Raw genomic sequence first — 20,653 nt, forward strand, 5'->3', positions numbered from 1 at the left:
GTTCATTCCTTTCTTTTGCCTCCTTAGATTTTATTCTGGCTCACCACAGGACGAAAAAAAAAAGTACCACTTGACAGGCCACGATAACGTTAACTGGAATCTTCCCGACAGTTGGTGACTCAGCTTGACTATCGGCTCTCCAGAAACAGCCTGCAAGCCCCGTATCGAGGCTCCGTGACAGAGCCCCAGGCACCTCCTCTGCATGTGGGCTGATTTCTGACAACACAGGTGAGGAATGTCTGGCCACCCTGACTTTGGGGATGCTCTTCCATGGCAGATAACTTCAACCTGAAGCCCCACGTGAGGTCTGCGGGGCTTATTTTGAACGTATCCACGGCCCTCACCAGGCGACAACTGTTGCACGTAAGGTACATGAAAATAGAGGCTCGCTTATGCTGTTGCAGAATCCCTAATTCTACTCCCACGTGAAAACCAAAAACTGCCCACGACAGAGATGGAAATGTTTGGGACGGAGAGAAGGGGACAGCTATCCCCAAGCTGCACAGTGCTTCCCTACGACAGAATATGGTTTGGCCATTCTACAAACCTTCTCCGTGTAAATATAATTTTTTTCTTCAAATGCTATCTTGACTCAGTTTCCAGGCCCTGGCTAGACAGCGGCTGGAGAAGTGCCCTTTGAGAAGCTGATTCAATCCACACCCCCGCCATTTGCCTGATGGGGCCCTCCCTGCCCAGGGCTACTGTGCCCTGTCCTCCTCACCCCAGGGCCAGGTACCAGATAACCAGGAGCAGCCACTGTACCCCAAGGCCCAGTGAATTATTCAAATTAGCTAATCCACATAGAGCCCGTGAAACCAAGCTAGCCCCACCCTGCTCACATACATAAGCGACTCCAACAGCTCCATCTTGCTACTGGCCTGTCCCCGGATGCAAGCCCCCAGGTGGCCCTGCCTGGCAGCCTTCTCTCATTCTGAACTCTAAGTAGGAAAGAGTTCTGCCTTCTGTCTACGTGAGTGTGGGTCTGTTTGTCCTGCCATCCAAAGAGCCTGTAAATCTTATAAAACACCCTGAAGAACTGAGTAGGTCTGCTTCTCCACATAAGAAGATCAAACACACGGACCTGTCCCAGCCTCACAGACATTTGGACGGACCTGACAGATCAGAAGTGTTGAAACTGCTTGCTGGGAACCAACTGAGACTGTGAACTAAACACTACCGTTGCCTTCCACCATTCAAACACTTCACGTTAGCAGCCTCAACTACTACCATTCTCCGGAAGTGTACACATTGTGTCTATTTCTACTGCCCTTACTGGGTCCCTTTCTACTCACTTCATTAACTCAGCATATAGCAGATTTCCTATCACAAAGCAAGTACTCAATAAATGCGTGCTGAAATGAATGAAAAACAGGATAAAAAATGCATAGAGAAAGCTAGCCATTCAGTCAGCATTCAACACGCATTTAATGGCTGTCTACTATATTCCAATCACCTGGGTTTCATAAGGGATAACACCGTGCACTTGCATATCTATAGGGCTACTAGCAATTTGCCAGTATTAATTAGTTTTTGCTTAGGGGGCATGTCATTTACTATATTAGGTCAACACTTATTTGAGTCCAAGACTTCCTTCCTGAGTGGAACATTCTCTGACCACCCCAGGAGAGTTATCACTTCCTTTCTCACATCTCTGCACATCCATCATACTGTATTCTATCCATCTGTAGACCTTGAGCTTCCTAAGAGCAAGGAGCATCTCTAACACATCTTCATATCCCCGATGTTTAGCACAGGGTCACCCAGGATGTGGCAGGCACTCAACAAGTTGCGAGTGAATGCAGAGATGATAAATGAATGGATTTCCTACCAAGTGTGTCTTCCCATGTAGAAGCTGGGGAAGGGGGCGGCGGAGGAGAGCAGCCTGAACAGTGGTTCTTGAGTGGGTATCAGAAATCCCTGGAGGGCTTTCAAGACACAGAGCGCTGGCCTCCAAACCCAGTCTCTGATTCTGTAGGTCCAGGGAAAGACCTGACAAGATGCATTTCTAACAGGTGACCAGGTGATGTCAACACTGCAGATCTAGAGACCACACTGTCAGAACCACAGGTCTGGAGGAAGAATTTGATGTGGCTCCCCAAATGTCAGGGAGCTTCCTGCAAACATACGCTCATGTAGAGAAACCAAGGAGAAAGAGTAGGGAGATCGCAGATGACAAGCTTACTTGAAACATTCTACCAACGGTGGGGTGAGACAATGAAGAGGGGGTCTATCAAGGCTGACTTCATTAACAGCCTTCAAAGAGAAGGAAACAGATCCCATGAAACTGATTTGTCGGAGGCGAAATCACACGTTGGCTGGACAGGTATAAGAGAAATGCTTGTACATGACAGATACGAAAAAGGCATATACGAAAAAGCCGATTTCTTTATCCATAATGGGCCCAAATTGGATAAATTATCATCAACAGTAAAATGAACAAATAAATCGGAGTACACAACCATACAAAAGAATGCTACATAACCACTTTTAAGAATGACAGCTGTACGCCACCGCATCAATAAACCTCACAAATGTTAAATAAAAGTCATCGGACACTAAAGAGCACGTTCTGTTTAAGTCTACTTATGCCAACTTCAAAGAGAGGCAAAACTAATATACCCAGAGGTCAGAAGAATTCCTTTTGGGAATAAGGAAGGAAAGTCATTGCGGGGAGACCCCAGGGAGTTTCTGGGGTGCTGTCGATATTCTACTTCTTGACCTAAGTGGGGGTTACGAAGTACATTCACTTGTACTTTTCTGCATGCATATCATGCTTCAAAATGTAAAGTGTTTTTTGTTGTTTTGTTAAGTGGTTGAAAGGAAAGAAGAAAATATTTAGAAAGGGCGCTGAATCTGTGAGTCGAGCCCCTATCCTGGGCGTTGACACAGAATCCCCTGCAACAGAGACTGGAAGGTGGTGGTGAGCTTTCCAAGGGGGCAGAAAGGAGCAGGGTCCCTCCAAAATGCTTATTCTAGGCCGAGGGAACAGGCCCAACCAGGGAAATGATCAGATAATCTCAAAAGAACAACGCTTAAATTAATCTTTGACATGAGAATTACAGAGAGGGAACATCCCCGAGAGATCATTAAAGTTCAGAAGAAGAGCTTATAGGAACATTTTTAAAAGTCTTCCACATAAACCAGCCTCAGTATTTATCTCAGCTGGGAGGCTGGCGAGGTGGGCCGGGGCAGCTGTCTTTCTTGGCTAGACTTCCTCCCCTATAAAAAGGTTTGCTCGCTGGATCCTGTAACTTTTTCTCACCATCCAGGAAGACCTGGGACTCAGCTCAGAAGACACCATATTCTTTCTCTGCACCCCACGGTTCTGATACGTGTGCACGAACTGTGAAGGGACGTGAGCAATCTGGACGTGCTGGTACCAGATTCTTCCTTGGGAGGTGAGACTGTGCTTGTCCCGAACATTTCGGTAAACCAAGCAGCCGGCCAGCCCTGCAGGCCATTGTAAACATCTGGCCGGTTCAGAAATACGGCCTCCTAACTGATCTATTACAGTAAATGGTCTAGACAGTGGGACTAGAACTCTTCACTTTTTTACACTTCATAAACTTGTATCTAAATGCAGGTGAAGGCAGTCGTAAATATAAAAACCACCAGAGCAGAATGGCCTTTGATTCTTTGTTTATCACAGGCTAATTAAAACACAAGCTGAACATAACTCAGTTCTTTAATGGAGGTTACCAGATGTGTTATTACTTGACCCTGCTCGGTATGAAGTCCGTGTATAATAACTATAATTTTTTATTTAGTACAGCAGCCCTGCTATAGTGAAGGGTGTGTCTTTCTTTTGATTACAAGGCCCACATTTTAAGGAGGGGGGAAGAGGATGGTTAACTACTGAGAACATGTTCTCTGGGCATTGAAACTATGATTAATATAAGCCCTTCCCAGGAGTGAATTCTTGGGTGCCCTGCATACTATAGTTACACACCGTGCCAAAGACACATTTTCACTGGGAAGTATAATTACTGACTTCTAAAAGTCACCTTTCATCCCAGCGAACTCTGGCTCTCTCTAAAGCGTTAGAGAGCCATTACAAATTACAGTTAGAGTAATAGCTTCGGCCATTCAGCCATCACTTATGAAGCCCTTCAGCTGCCTGCAGCAGGAAAGGGCAACCTTACGGGGCCAGCCCTCCTTAGTCGGGAAGCCATGTGGACCTTTTTCCAGTGGGGTGGCCCTGGTGAATGGTCCAGGAACTCTGAGCTTCTGGGAAGCCCAGCTAGCGCCGCAAACACTTGAACATCTCAGATGCACGCTTTCTCCTTGGCATTAGTGGGGCCAGGAGGAGAATTCTCCCAACTGCCTGCGACAGCACAGCCATCCCCCAACTCAGAACCCTAGATTCAGTCCCACTGGATATCTACGTGGATGTCCCCCGGGAACCTTAGACACTGCCTTTCCCAAATGGAATGGAATCCCATGTTCTCTGGAAAATGACTCTTATGTCCCACACTCAGAAATCAGACCACCCACCGCTTCAGTATTTGCCAAATCCCCAAACCTGACCTTCACCTTTCAGTTTTCCCTCCCTCTCCATAGAGTTAACCTGTGCCCCAAATCTGCTCATTGTGCCTGTAACCTTCTGACCCACCCACACGTCTGCCATTACCGTCCATCCAGTTTCGGTCATCATGTGATGTCATTCCTTAAAACAAGGATTCTCAACAGCTACAATTTCCCATCCCACCCCCAACCACCACCACACACATACACACACACACACACACACACACACACACACATGCACGCACACACTAGAGGACATTTAATGATGTCTGGAGATATCTTTGGTTGTCACAACCGGAGGCAGGGGATGGTGCTGTTGACAGCTAGTGGGTAGAGGCCAAGGATGCCGCCAAACATCCTGCAATGCACAGGACAGCCCCCGCAGCAAAAAATCACGCGTCCAAACTGTCAGTAGCACTGACAATGAGAAACCTTGCCCTAAAACATCTCCAAAGGTGCCACAGTGAGCTCCATAAAACACATCTTAACATGTAACTCTCCTGCTCAAAACCCTTCAAATATCATTGCTTCTGGTACTAAGTCCCCAAGGTCCTTTACCCTCTGTCTTGTCCCCAGTCTGCCTTCTTGGCCTCCTCTGTAATTGCTCTCACCTACCTTCCCTGAAGCCTCCATGCTTCCCATGTCCACACCTAGATCTTTATTCCTTGAACTTCTGGGCCTCTGGCTGAAAGTCGCTGTCCATGCCCACCAGGGAGTTCACCTGTACTAAGCGATCTCTTACTCAACCTTCAGATCTCAGTCTAACGCAATCTCCTAGCCTGGGTATGGCCTGTGCCTCCCATGGCACATGATTTTTAAGCATCTTTTGCCTTGACTCTGGGCCTTGATCCCCTCCCTTGCTCATGCAGTGAGCCTGATGAATGCTCCCTGTGGGCAGGACCTGTCTGTCCACTCTATCCCCTGTCTCTTGCAGTAAGGCACTGACTCACTCAGGACATGCTCACTGAAATAATGAACATAATATTACAGTAAAGTTGGCCTCTGAGGGTATTTAGATTTGGACAACTTAGTCAAACAAATTTTTGTTATCTTAAGCAAATTATAATTTCCTGTACTTTCCCTCGTTCATTAAATCACTGTCTCAGACACTTAAACAGGGCTTTAAAGTCACCTACTACAGCGTCGTATCTGATGTCCACATCCCCTCTACAACTGCCCTGGGCACGCATGTGCACACACGTACACAGGCACATGCATGTGTGAGCACATAAACACACAAACACATACATGAAAATGTGTGTACACATATAAGCATACACGAACACATATACACACAAACATAAATATGCACATAAACACAAACATACCTGGACATACACATACACACACAGCCAAAGACAACCGCCTTGACCTGGACACATCTAGTAAGGCAGTCTCCCTTCCTTTGAGACAGTCAAATCCACATTTTCCAAGTACTTTTAGAAAGTATTTATTTACACTGAGCCTTCATGTCTCCCATTCGCTTGTTGATTCCTGTGCCATTGGGTCCTACAGGACAAGCCAAGTGCATTCCCACCCCCCCACCCCCGCCTTTCTACCTAAAAGACAGACCTTCATTCTCCTCTGGACTTCTTCCTCCTACAATCTCTTACCCAGAGTTTCTCTTTTGTGTCTGAACAAACTACACTCGGTCAAGTTCTGTCTCAAGGTGTCTTCAGAACAGTGGTTAGCATCCCACAGCCAGCTAGCCTCCCAAATCACTCCCAAGCCTTTGGAGAGTAACGTGGCAATACCCACCAAAATGTAAAATTTGCATGCTCTTTGATCCAATAATGTACCTTTGCAGTAATTAATCCTCACATGTGCTCAAAGGCACATGCACAAGGGGGTCTACAGGGTAGCACTGCGGATATCCTCTTAAAGGCATCTTTGGAAGACAGGCTCATAAACCATGGTGCAGCCACACAGCCGAATGCCAGGCCTCTGCTAGGAAGAACAGGCAATCCTCCACGTGCCAAAGCAGAACAGCCTGCCAAAACCAAAATAAGGAACCATGCACACTGCTATGCTCCCTGGGGTAAGAAGAGAGAAGGAAGGGAGGAGGAAAAGGAAAGGCAGGAAAGATGTGTGCCCTAAGAAAGAGAAAAGGCACAACTCAGACTGCTTTTGCTAGTTCTCTTTTTGCTCTCATTTGTAACAAAATAACACCAGGGAAGACAAGCAACTAACTTGAATGCTACCTTGACCATTGGGGAAGAACCGCCATATCAGAGAGAGCAGTTTGGTTCTCCCTTGAAAATCGCAACTCTCCTGGGCTCAATAAGGAGTCATTATTCTTTTTTGTTATTTAATTGTGATCTAATTAGCTGAGTTCATGATCAACTCACTGGAGGAACGGAGTTGGGGCAGGTAAAATAAAGCAGATGTGAATTTACTCAAGTACTACAGAGTGCTTCTCTAGAAAAACATGACTTCTTTGAATTATAGGGACCCCTCCATGTGTTGACTTCCCAAAGAGAACAGCATCTCTGATTGATTAACTAACAGCCAACCACCAATGCACAGCAAACCCACACATACTCCATCAACTGCTCACAAGTCTTTTTTAGATGGTTCAAAAAAGCCACTTTGCTAATCTTCACTGGTTTCTTTTTGTAAGGTTTTTAAGAATTAAGAGAATATTCTGTGTAGTATTATTTATGTCTAATATAACATTGGCTAGAGAAGTAAGTTTCCTGACTTGGCCTATTATTTGGAGAATTTGGGAGGACAAAAATTGTGATGTGGCTAAAAGGACTTTGGCCAAGGTAAATGTGGAGAAGGTATTCTGCGAGATGGCATTTTCTTCTCTGTAAGAATTGTTTCAGTTGAGGGGCGCCTGGGTGGCACAGGTGATTAAGCACCCAACTCTTGGTCTCCAGTCAGGTCTGATCTCAGAGTCCTGAGATCGAACCCCACATGGGGCTCTGCTCTCAGCTCACAGTCGGCTTGAATTCCTCTCTCCCTCTTCCCCTGCCCCTCCCCCTCTTCCCCTGCCCCTCCCCCTGCGCTCTCTCTAAATTAAATAAATCTTTTTAAAAAATTGTTTTAGTAGAGCTCTGTTCTTCCTCATTTTGTATATTACTACCACATACCAAAAAATTACCACCTTTTGTTGATGGGATGGTTCAATTTAATTTCTACAGGCTGAAACATCCTTGTTCTCTCTAGCCTCTCCAGACTTTGGTTTCCTTGTGTACATGTAACTAATACTCCCACTTAAGTAGCTTGGGGTATAAATGAAGGGATTCTTATAACATTCAAATTAAATGAGCCCCAGACCAAACCTCACCTAGTTCAAGAGAATACTATCTTTCTTCCTTCTCCAGAATCCTCCCTTCTGTGATCAATCTCAGCAATCCAGAAGTGTTCTCTGAGTTTCCAAGGTCAGCTCCAGCTACATTCCCGCCCAAGAAAGAGCTCTGAGCATCAATGAGTCCTGTTCTCTTGGCCAGTGCCGGTCTGGTCCATTCTAAAGTCTCTGTGATGACCTGCCATGTGCTGCCAGAAAGCTTCTGGATGCAAGCATGCTATGCACTGGAGAGAGCATGTGGAAGACAGCTGTCCAAACACCGTCCCTCACCAGCAAGAGGTGGAATCTGGTGGAAGAGGACAGCTCTCTTCCCCAGGAGTAGGATTCATTCTAACCTTCTCTACCCTCCACAGTTCTGGAATTAGACAACTCTGTTGGCACACACACACACACACACATGCACACACACATACACACAGAGCAGTTTCCCCTGTAGCATGCCCGCAATGCTGGATTAGTGAGCCCCAGGGAGATTTTTAGTCTCAGCCTCCCTTCTACCTCCATCTTTGTGTTGTAGCCCTGAGCCACATACCTCCCGGTCTAGACCTGAATACCCCAAAATCTCAGGGGAAAATCCACTCTCTTATATGTAAAACAAAGGGACTCAATATTGAACTCCCTATGAAGCCTACAATCTTAAATTCCATGGTCCCTGATTCTGTGATCTTTGTTACGTCACCTGTACACACTAGGGCTGGTCACATGGTACCTTTTTTGGAACAAAAGGAAACAAAGCAGATCTGTATTTAACAGACAACAGCCTACATGACAGAATTCAGTTTTCCAAAATTACTTTTAGGAAGTTAAAATGGGACCTCATTTGTCAGGCAATATGAGTTTCTAAAACCTTAACTTCAGTTAAACCACACTTCTTCTTTTCTGGATGAAACCTTTCTCTTCTTTTCTGGATAAAAGTTATTCATTCCTCAGCAAAGCTCTTAGACCCAGCTGTTTCTTCAAATGAACCCCTCTCCCTGTGCTGGGGCTGTGGGAATGGAGAGAAAACAAGGCGTGGCTCTTGACTTTCTCAAGCTCACGTTCAGACAATGAAAACAAACTTCTCCCAGCAATAACACCCTTATTACAGGAATGTGGGCCAACCCTCCCCGCGTCTTCTGACGCTACCAAGAAATCAGACCATTGATTAAGTGCCTATCTGATGACATCTTATCCCGCATACCCAGCACACAGAGGTGCTCAAGTCAACGAGTGAATAAAGGATGTAAGCACAGAAGTACTAGCATAGCCCTGCCAGTTCACACCAGCCGTGAAAACACCTTCATCCGTGGAATCAGCCACTTGTTCACCAGCATGAATGCAATGACCCTAAAATATGGACCCCAAATCTCCTATTTTCATTCCCACATTAATGCAAGGGACCTGGCATTGGAAGATCACATGTTTCATTTACAGAACGTCTCATAATGATAAAAATTAGCTTTGGTTTTAAGCTTAAGCTTCAAGTTTAGCTGGAACCCAGCCCACCCCCAGGTGCTTCAACTGGTGTGGATTTAAAGACTAGATTTTTCTAAGATATCATTAACACTTCTTTAATATTTCTTCGGAGTCTGTTTGGGTCATCCAATGAGCCCAGCTCCTGGAAAGAAATTCTTGAACCCACAGGCTTTGAAAACCAGCCAACCACATCATCTTATGCGTTCATTTGTCTCTTTGAGGAAAAAAAAATCCTGCCAGCAGTCTGAGAGTTAAACAGTATTCCTGTCATGTTTGCCCTGAACTTGCCCAGCTAAATTGCAACAGCATGGGTCTCCATAATTATCTAATTGTTAGTGTTGTGCCTTTATGTAATTTATGATGTAGCATTAAATTCTGACCCTGGGTTTGAAATGAAGTGCAGTGCTGCTGACATCCAAGCTCAAATTAGTAGGTAAGCACCCAATTAACGATTATGCTTCTGAGCTTTCATTTCCATCTGACCACACTGCCACGCTAATCAGTTTTCTGAGCCTTTCACCTTCCCCATAACTAACAAGCATTTCTTCTGCTTTTTATGTCTATGGATGCCCTGCATCCTCATAAAAAGCTCTCCACGACTGCTGTCTTTAGGTCTCCTGCCAAAAATGGCTGCCCACAAGTGGGCTGGCCAGCTCTGATGTCTTTTGTTAGCAGAACCAAACACCAGCTTGATGGGTTCCCATTTCCCTCCTCTGAAAAAAAAGTGATCTCTGCGGAAGGCCTAGGTTCCATAGATGGCTTCCATTGACAACCAGACTCTGTCAAGTAAAGGATGGAGCCACTTGGATGCCTAGATCTTAGAGTTAGCAAATACTCTCAACCAATGGACCTCCCCCCGAACTCCACCATCTATCTGATGACTGGGGAAAGGCAAAAGTAGAAATAGGAAGAAAATCAGGCAAAGCCCCTTTTCCAACCTCATGCCTCCCTCACTCATCTCCCTGCACCTCCTGGGCCACTCTCCCCATTCCCTCCACCCACCTGCACTCCCCCTAAATGGCAGCACTAAGCATAAAAATATTAGAATATTTGTAGAGGTTCAAGATATCATTACTTTGACCTCAGTACCTGTACAAAAACAACAACAACAACAACAACCCTTAGTAAGTCTATTGTGAATACTCAAATGAGCATCTTCATGGGAAGGTGACTTGCTCATTACCACATATGCGTGCAGTTGCTGTACGAGACCCATATCTTCTATCTTCCGAACGATTGTTCTTTCTAGGACCTATATCACTTGGCATTTTGATTCCTGATTAGCTGAGCCACTCCTTGCCCCACCTCCTAAAGTCAGAGAAGAAGAGCATATTCCCTTACAACCCCTGCCAAACACACAAAATCAGAACTATTTTTGGAATCTCCATTATTACTTTCCCTAATATATACCCTAACTCTATAGTTAGACTGGCCTTCTACTCCAGATTCATCGACTTTTGTACATGACATGACATCTTCCTATCCACCTCATGTTTGTTGTAAGCATAAAGTCATCAAGAACCTTTCCCAACATCAACAGTTTCAAACTTGAGTACCAAAACCTTGTTTTTCCTTTTTTATTTCCAGTCAAACTAATTCATTACTCCAATATAAAAATCTCATTACGAAGAGGAGGGAGAGGCAGAGCACAGAGGATTTGGGGACAGGGAAACTGTTCTGTATGATAATGTAATGGCAGATGCATGTCATTATATATTTGTCCAAGCCCATAGAATGTACACCACCAAAAGTGAACCCTAATGTAAGCTATGGATTTGGGGTAATTATGATGTGTCCAGATAGGTTCATCAGTTGTAACAAATGTTTTCACTCTGGTGAAGGATGTTGATAATGTGAGAAGCTACTTGAGGAGGGGGTCAGAGGTATATGGGAAATCTTTATAATCTCCCATCAATTTCACTGTGAACCTTAATCTGTTCTAAAGAAAAAAGTCCTCATTTAAAAATCTCGTGATGAAAAAAAGGATAAAAATAGAGCTTTTCTGATGAGAATGGGTTGAATCCCCCCCCACCACCACTAGGCTGCCATCAGAGGGCATGCTGGCTCACATTATTTGAAAACCACCATCTTAAAATAAACTATGGAAGCACATAAAAATCAAGGGATCCAATAAAAATAAATCTTTTATTTCACTAGCATTTCCTGTCTTTTTTTGTCATCTAAAGTGGATTAACATTCATGGAGTACAAAGGTGGTTTTTTGGTTTTGTTTTGGTTTTTTTAGAGAAAGAGTGCATGTGAGGGGCAGAAGGAGAAGGAGAAAGAGAATATTAAGCAGGCCCTGTGTCCAGTATGGAGCCCAATGTGGGGCTTGATCTCATGACCCTGAGATCATGACCTAAGCCAAAATCAAGAGTCAGACACTTAATGACTGAGCCACCCAGGTGCCCCAAGTTCAAAGTTTATTTTTTTTTAAGTTTTTATTTATTTATTTGCCAGAGAAAGAGAGAGGGAGAGGGAAAGCACAAGCAGGGGGAGCAGCAGGCAGAGAGAGAGGGAGAAGCAGGCTTCCTGCTGAGCAGGGACCCCAATGTGGGGCTCGAAACCAGGACCCTGGCTGGGTTCATGATCTGAGCCAAAGGCAGACACTTAACCAACTGAACCACCCAGGAGCCCCCAAAGTTTATTTTTATTAATCTTTGAGATAAGAAAAGAAGGAAGAAGTCGTCTTTGTTCCCATTTTACTGGTGCTCCAGGACACAGAGATGGCTATATTGGAAATGGGGAATAAGAACTTGATCCCCTGCCTCAGCCAGTTCTCTTTCCACTACACTGCAGTGTCTCCCCACAAATGTTCATATCATGTAGACGTGTGTCATGATCACACATAGACACTCAAGAAGTACTTTTGGTGCTGACCGTGAGGATGATGATGGTGAGGGCAAGGGAAATTGAGTTGAATGTGGACTGAAAAGAATACCCTATTAACACAATATTTGAGAAGCATATTATTGTGGAATAAGTCTCGATGTTGTGGATTTCTCATCCAACTGAACTCCTCACTATATAAATAAATAAGAAGCAGGTCTCATCAAGCCCCGCTAGATAAGAGTGATGAGATGACAGTAGCCCATCTTCAGCTTTGAACAGAATTATTTACAGCATGCAGTTACTTAAAAGCATGAAATAAACAAATAAATCAAGTTCCTTCCAAACTTAGTACTAAGTGGATGTAGATAACACACAATGCTGGAAACATTGCATGGCAGTGGCCCCTGTCCCCCGACATTGGCCCAAAAGGATGGCAACAGCCTATCAAGAAAACCACAAAAGTGCTTACGAGAAGGACATATTCCTCCGTGGAACCTGGAGAGAGCAAAGGGGCTGGGGGGTGCAAAAAGCAGTGGAGGGGCAGTGGTGGGTGAACCTCCCTTTCCAGAGGAAATTCCAACATCTCTCTGGTCTACTTGAGCAGCTTGTATGCACCCTTGAGATGCTTTAGAGCAAAGTTTGTGTACATTACTTGCCTGATAAAGATTTGTGGAAGAAACAAGCAAAGTGAAATGTGCTATTAGCCATTATGATCAAATCAAGAGCTTTTGAAATAGAAAGATTAAAAGTTCCAACTGCTCACATACTAGCAGAACCTAGCCAAGTAACTGAACTGCTCCAAGACTCCATGTTCTCACCTCTGGTGGGGGGATACTAATCCCCATTTCACTGCGTAATTTGGGGATTTGATGAGATGGTGCAAAAAATCCATAGGAAGCACAGGAGACATAATAAACATTCCAAAGATGCTAGTTCCTTTCCTTCTACCCATAAGATCTCGGATACAATGATACATGACCCTCAGTTCCACAATTCAAAATAATTTACTAAAAATAACCTCAAGCCTTGCTCTCATTGAGTTTCTAACTTAGGAATTACAGCTAATTTCCATAAAACTATAAGAAGTAACCCAATTTTCTGGATTAGGAAAGTGGTTACCCCAATGACTCTTAAAGGCAGGGGAGAAAAACAAGAATGAATCTCCCACCTTTCAAGTGTTATGGGAGTAAAGGCACAGTGATTGCACTTCCTCTGGCGGCGTCTATCAAAGGCAGCAATGGGAAGACACAATAGGCAGATTGTACTCCACTACAATTTTACTAGAATCTAGTAATTAGGGCAATTTACAAGAATCTCTCCATCTCAGCAGCCTTCATCACTGTACAGAGGATAAAGATAGATCATCATAGTTTACTTCGATTGTCCTACAGCCTGTAGCTAAAGGAAAGCTAGCACTTAATAAGGATAGAGAGCCCAATTACTAAGTAGTAATACTTTGCAATAATACCCCCCACAAGTCAATTTGCATATCTGCATATCACCTGTAGAGTCAGGGTATCAGTGGGGATTTGATCCAAGAGGTAAAACTATGATGAGGCATTTAGAATAATAGATGGGTTGCCAAATTAGACCTGGAGGATGGAGAAGAGTCTATGCAAGCTGCTGCCTCTCCATCTGGCGGTGTGCCTGAAGTCGCCATTATTAAGTCAGCTAGGTGGGTGGTCTTGCGAGAAAGTTGTATATAAAGTGGGGGAGAACAATGAAAGCCTGGACCCCACACACATAAACTGTAACCCAAAAATATAATCTGGATGCCCCACAGTTGTCTCTTACCACCTCTAACCTACATGAAGAAACAGTTGGCATCCACAGAGCCGCACATAGGAGGGAACTTATGGAAGACAGAGGAGATGTAGGTCCAGGTGCTGGCCCATGCCAGTGAGGGGAGATAGCACATCAGTGACCATGTGTACTGGCTGCCACAGTGCTTGGAGCCCAATCTACCCCAACCCTTGGAACATAAAATTGGCTTCTGCTTTACTTCTATCTTTCAAATCTCACACAAATTTCTTCTGTGACCAACCCCAACAAGGCACCAGCCTGGGGAGGGAATTCTGGGAAATGTAGTTCCAGCTTAGCTAATTTCACACAGTACATAACCAGCACAGAGAGCACACAACAATCCGACGATGAAAACACACCGCACTGCTATGCTGGCTGACTGACGCCTGGCAGACTCCTTCATTTCTCTCCATCCAAGCTCCTCATGATTTCCAGCAGCTGCTTATCCAAAAGCCCAGAATCCCTTGCTCCTGCCTGCTGTTGATCCACGATTGGTTAACCTGCCAGTATATATAATCTAAATGTGTCTTATTTCTATGGTCACAAACCACAGTTTCAACGAATAACATCTGGTGATCATGGCATCTCTTTGCTCCTCTCCCCCCGCTCACAATTTACCAAGGAAAGGATGTCTTAATGAAGAGGGTAATTTAATCTGAACTGCTCCTTAATTCTGAGGCATCTCTTAACTGCCTAGCTGTCAAAAGAAAGTGTGTTTTTTCAGCTGCATGGTCTATTGGGCTCTCATTAATCTACCATGTTTTAATATCCATTAGTGAGCATTAATCTAAAAGGATGGATTTGGGGCAGAAAGCCCATTCCTCTTGTCTTTTCTAAATTTCTGTCATTTGAATAAGTTTATTTTTTTTCTCCATGAAGCTCTAAAGAGGATCAAATAAACTGAAGAGTGTTTGTCAATCTGTTCACATTGACAGATGGCTATTTGGGCCACCCTAGCAGGACTAGAACTTTCTTCGTGGGTTCTTCTTGCAAAATGCACAGCACAAGTTCAACCTCATCTCACACTAGGTCATGAATCCCATCCTTCACCACTGACCACCAACATGCTCCTTGTTTGGAATACCTTCTCCTTCTCCATTTGTTCTTTCTGGTTCCTATGCTTTCGTTCAGCATCATAGCTCTGGCCCCTGAATAGACTGTGCAAACTAGCTTGCAGAAGCAGAGTGTCTGAATCTAAAGTCATCCTGGAGTAATTGAAAGTCAGTGTAACCATCATAATTTTTTAAAAGTGATTCCAAGAAGGTGAAGAGACAAAAGGGTTTCCTGGTTACAGCAAGATTACGTTGCATTTCACCTATATCTTTCCCAGGACAGTCTGAAGCCTTGCCATCTCTGCAAAGATTGTATTCTTCAGCCATTCCTTTATGTTAAGGTTTACCTTCAGAGCAGAAAACACATTCGAAAACATGGCCTCTGCTATGATTTGGAGGAGGAAGTATGACATCCAATATGCATAAATTCACCTAGCCAAAGAAATGTAATGCCATTGATTCAGACTTGGAGTCTTCATCTAAGAATTCAAGAGATGTTTTGTTTTGTTTTGTTTACTATGACAAGAGTTCCCCATACTCACATTCCCATCACAGAAGATTCCATTTGGTCTTAAGAAGGCACAAGCAGATGTGTTCCCTCTCTCGCTGGCTGTCTCTATCTCTGTCAAATAAATAAATAAAATCTTAAAAAAAAAAAAAAAGAAGGCACAAGCAGAGGGTCTTCTGAACACCCCACCTAATCATTTGCCTGATGTGAAATGCAAATATATAAATGACCTCAATTCACTTTGTAGATCAACCCAGGCTACACCCCTGGGTGATGTATTGCATGGAGAAGTTTTAATTCCTCCTTCTGGACCTTGAGAACCAGCAGGACAGTGTTGGTGACTCAGTCAAAGAGGAAAATCATGGCAAACTAAATAGCACGGTGTCACTGGCACCAGGAATCTTATCCACCTCTGGCCGATGGTACCAAATGAAGAAACAGAATTTAGAGCCCAAATTTACAGGGTTTCTAATTTTTCAAGAGAAGCCAGGAATCCATAGTTTTATATAAAATCTTCCAAATCTAAAGATAACCTAAAAATATGTTAAGCCCTGTGTTAAGTCAGTACTACAGGTGGAAAGCCAGCCCAAATGCTCCTGGTTTTGTAATCACATTCCCAATGCCTTTGCATAAGGTTGGGTCCCTAGAAATGACTTGTCACTGGAAATACAAGTTCAGTCGCTTCTGGTATTTTTAATTCACATTCATTTCTTGCTTGCTTGCTTTCCTTTTTTTTTTTTTTTTCTTTTGAGAGAGAACTCAAGTGTGAGGTGGAGGGAGGGGCCAAGGGAGAGGGAGAGAGAATCTCAAGCAGGCCCCACACCCAGTGCAGATCCCAATGAGGAGCTCGATCCCATGACACTGAGACCATGATCCAAGCTGAAATCAAGACTTAGACGCTCAACCAAAAAAGCCACCCAGGTGACCCTTAATCCACATTCATTTCTATTTGAAGTCACTAGAGAGAGGCAAAAGCAGATGGAAACTAGAGCTACACTGGGTAACACGCATGTCTATACAGAATTACACCTCAAGAAATGCCAAAGGAAGTTCTTCAGGACAGAGGGGAATAATACTAGGATGGAAACTTAGATCCGCAGGGAAAAATGAAGAGCACTGGAATGGTGAGTGAGGACAAAGACAAAAGACTATCTTCTTTCCTCCAAGTATCTTTAAAAGGCAGGTGACTATTTTTAAAAATTATGTTTACACACACACACATACATATACATACCCATTTCAGAGTATTTCAGAGTTTATAATACAGTTAATCCCTGAACAATGCCAGGATTAGGGGTGCCAAACTCCCATGGAATCAAAAATCTAAGTATAACTTTTGACTCTCCAGAAACTTAACACTCATAGCTTACTTTGACCAGAAGCCTTACTGATAACATAAACAATCAGTTAACACATATTTTGTTTGTTATATGTATTATATACTGTATTTTTATAATAAAGTAAGCTGGAGAAAAGAAAATGTTATTAAGAAATCATAAGGAAGAGAAAATACATTTAGAGTAATGTATTTATTGAAAAACAAGCCACATATAAGTGGACCTGGGCAGTTCAAACCCATGTTGTTCAAGGGTCAACAGTATACATATGTATACAAACATACGATAGCAATAGCCCAAAGAATGAGAGAGAAGAATAACTAAAATCATTGTCTCAAAGGTCTTGTATTTTACATGAAATGGAACAATAACACTAAATAGACTGTGATAAGCTATTAACTGAGATATATATTATACTTCCTAGAGCAAAATTACTAAAAACAATTTCCTAAGAGGTATAGGTAAGACCCAATAGAGGAATTGAAATGAAATAATAAAAATAAATTTAATAACCTAAAGAAGGCAAGAAAGGAAGAACAGAGGAGCAAAAGACAGATGTACAAGTAGAAAGAAAACAAACAGCCAAATGTCAGACTAAACCCAACCATACCAAAACATCCATTAAATGTAAATAGACAAGTAATTCCTATTAAAAGACAGAGATTGTCAGCCTAGGTTTAAAACAAAAACAAAACAAAAGACCCACCTAAATGAGAGATACTGTAAATGCAAAGATACAGATCGGTTAAATAAAAGGACGGGAAAAGACAGGCCATGCAAACTCAGCAAAACAAAGTGAATGTGGCTATATCCATACCAGATAAAATAAACTTCCTAGGGACATTCCTTCATAATAAATGAGCCCATTCATCAGGAAGATATAACAATTCTTAATAAGTTTGCACCTAATAACAGACTCTCAAAATACATGAGGCAAAACTGACAGAAAAAAAAAGATAGAAACAGATTCACATTCCTAGTTAGAGATTGTAACCGTAAGGGGTAGATCATCTGAATATAATGGGCACAGCATTGCTGCTGCTTTCACAAAAGACGTTCCACACATTTAGCAAATGAGGCAAGGGGTCTGAACCATCAGAACAGGCGCTGGCCGTAGAGCTGGAGGAAGGGTTTAGAATCCCCTGCCTAGCCATGCATTACTGCTTTAGTCACCAAACCAAAGGAGAGGGATCAGGTAGACCAGGTGTAGGAGGCTTAGGACAGTGCCTATTCACCAACAGGCATGACAGTATCACAATATTTTAACAATCAATATGGCTCCACAGGTAGGCAGTAGATTATCGGACTCCTTCCATAAGAAGAATTCCACCACCAATTTCTTCAAGAAGTTATTTTACTAGACTGAAGGTTCCTTGAAAACAAAATCCGGATTGATTCATCCATGTAGCTCTCACCAAGCTTGGTACAGAGACCTCTTCATAATAGAAACATCATAAAAATTAGTTCAATGAGAGAAATAATAAATAATTCCCTTCTTTCTTCTTGGAGTATGAGGTGCCCTTTGGCAACACCTCCATCTACATTCAAAAAGATGACACTGTTGCACTTGAATTCTTTCATCACAATGGTTAAAGCCAAAGCTTAGCAAAACATATTGGGACGCTGGCACCTTCTGTTGAACAAGTTGTATATAAAATGCTGTTGAAAAGCAGCATATGTTTTTGATAACTGTAAAACACATTATATTTGTGAACCAGGAAGGAATGTAAATGCTGAATATTAATGCACTTGAAGTCTTATTTAAAGTAAAAGTTGATCTTTGATGTAACTTGCTTCTTTCCAAAACATGACCATCCCTTTCAAGATCTCTTCTGTGTAGGCTGCGTGGGTGAGGTCAGCTTTGCTCCTACTGCTGCCGTCGCCCTGTCTCAGGTCTGGAGGTAAGGATGAAGATGTCACATTCTTGTTTTGAAAATGAGGTGGGTTAAAAGAGAAGTGAAGCCAAGACGTAAGACGATGCAGGGCGATGTGTTTCTGACCAGCCACTGACTCACCGTGAGCCCCAGAAGCACAGCCCATAGCTCAGCACACACGTCCACTTAGCATGTGGGACTTGTCTTCAAGGGAAGCAAGGAGGTGCCGACCTCCAGGGTGGTCCACAAAAGCAGGAAGGGAGACGGTCTGTATCAGCTTGGCTCCTTCCCATCCCCAATTTTCCATGGGCCAAAGCTCACCCCGTGTGAAGCCGACCCCCTGGGCTGCATCACCCAACCTTCCAGTGGCCACTCTGGGATCCAGACCTCACGACCTTCGGGTGATGGCCATCCAGAGCTGAGAGTGGAGAGCTGGCTCCTATGGGTGAGAGCCTCGGGGAGTGAAAGAAGGAAGTGGTCAAGGCAACTGGGACCATGCCCAGGCTTTGGCTCCACTACACCCCCTCGCCAGCTAGACCCACAGACCAGTGGAGACATGGCCCCAGCAACATCACGGTCATACAGCTCCGCAAGCCAGCCAATATGGTGCAGCTTCTCGCGGCGGTCTGCAGATTAGAAAGGCAAGGGTCAGGGCACCTGGGTGGCTCAGTCGGTTTTAGCATCTGCCCCTTCGGCTCAGGTCATGAGCCCAGGGTCCTGAGACTGAGCCCCACAATTGGGCTCCCTTCTCAGTGGGGAGCCTGCTTCTCCCTCTCCCTCTGCTGCTCCCCCTGCTTGTGCTTTCTCTCTCTCTCCCGCTCTTTCAAATAAATAAATAAAATCTTTTTTAAAAAAAGAAAGAAAGAAAAGAAAGGCAAGGTTTCATAGGCCTGGACAGAGTGTGAACAGAGGAAGGAGTAGTTACTTAAGAAAAAAGACTGGGTGCTAGAAAGAGCTGAAACCTTATAATCAGGTAAACCTTGGTTCAAACCCCATCTCTACACCTACTGCTTGTGTGACTTTGTACAAGTCACTTAACTCTCTGAGCTAAGGCTTCCCAGCTTAAATGAGGACAAAAACAATCATCTAAAGAGATGTTATGCCAATATACCTCCCGGCCCAGCAGAGGCCTCTCGCCGCCCATTAACACATGAGTTCCTGCAAAGCACCAGAGATCGCATGTCAATATCCAGTGCGCCTCACCTCGCTTAATAAATAATATTTGTGAGCAGGTCATTGCCTGTTAAGCTAAGAGCACAAAAGCCAAGTCGCCATAGTCAAAAGAGCATAGCATTGCCTATAAACAGCACCAAGACGCACGTAGGAGCACGTACAGATATTCATAAATGTTCTGGGTCCACCGTGGTGGTACCTGTGATCCTTGCCTGCAACACACATCAGCCACTACAGAGCTCAGAAACTCCGCTCGAGGACAAGTTGCCTTCTTTTTTTTTTTTCTTTTTTTTTTTTTTTTTTTTTTTTTTTTTTTTTTTTTTTTTTTTCTGTTTTGCAAGGACAAATCTGACAGACACATAGAACCCGTGTACGTATTTACACAGCCCATGCAGCAGGGAAAGCCTTCAGCCCGGCCATGAAGAATAGACTTGACGACAACATCCACCATACAGATGAGCCCTCAAATTAGTGCGGGAGCCGCGAGTCCTCGGGCCCGGAGGAGAGAGGAGTCCGCCGCTCTGCCTCTGCCACGGGCCGCACCGCCGGGGGCATCCATCACAGTAAGTACCAGAGGAACAACGCCTCTGATAACTCTTCATGGGGCCGCCGGCAAACGAGGCACTAGATTAGGTCTGACACGGGCAGAGCGCAAGCCGAGGTTTGCCGGGTGTAATTAATTGGAACTTCGCCAGCTTGACAAATTGGGATGATGAATCGATCTTGTATGAATAGGGAAAAAATGCATAATCAGTCAAAGATTTAGTTAAGACAGCTTTA

At 43.9% G+C, this 20,653-nt stretch overlaps 1 protein-coding gene across 1 annotated transcript in view; it reads right to left on the reverse strand.

Moving 5' to 3' along the window:
- FAM169B (family with sequence similarity 169 member B) overlaps positions 1–20,653 on the reverse strand; it is a 377,511-nt gene that overhangs the window by 59,468 nt on the left and 297,390 nt on the right. The window lies entirely within an intron of this gene.

Source organism: Ailuropoda melanoleuca, chromosome 9 (genome assembly GCF_002007445.2).
Source record: "Ailuropoda melanoleuca isolate Jingjing chromosome 9, ASM200744v2, whole genome shotgun sequence".
NCBI lineage: Eukaryota > Metazoa > Chordata > Mammalia > Carnivora > Ursidae > Ailuropoda > Ailuropoda melanoleuca.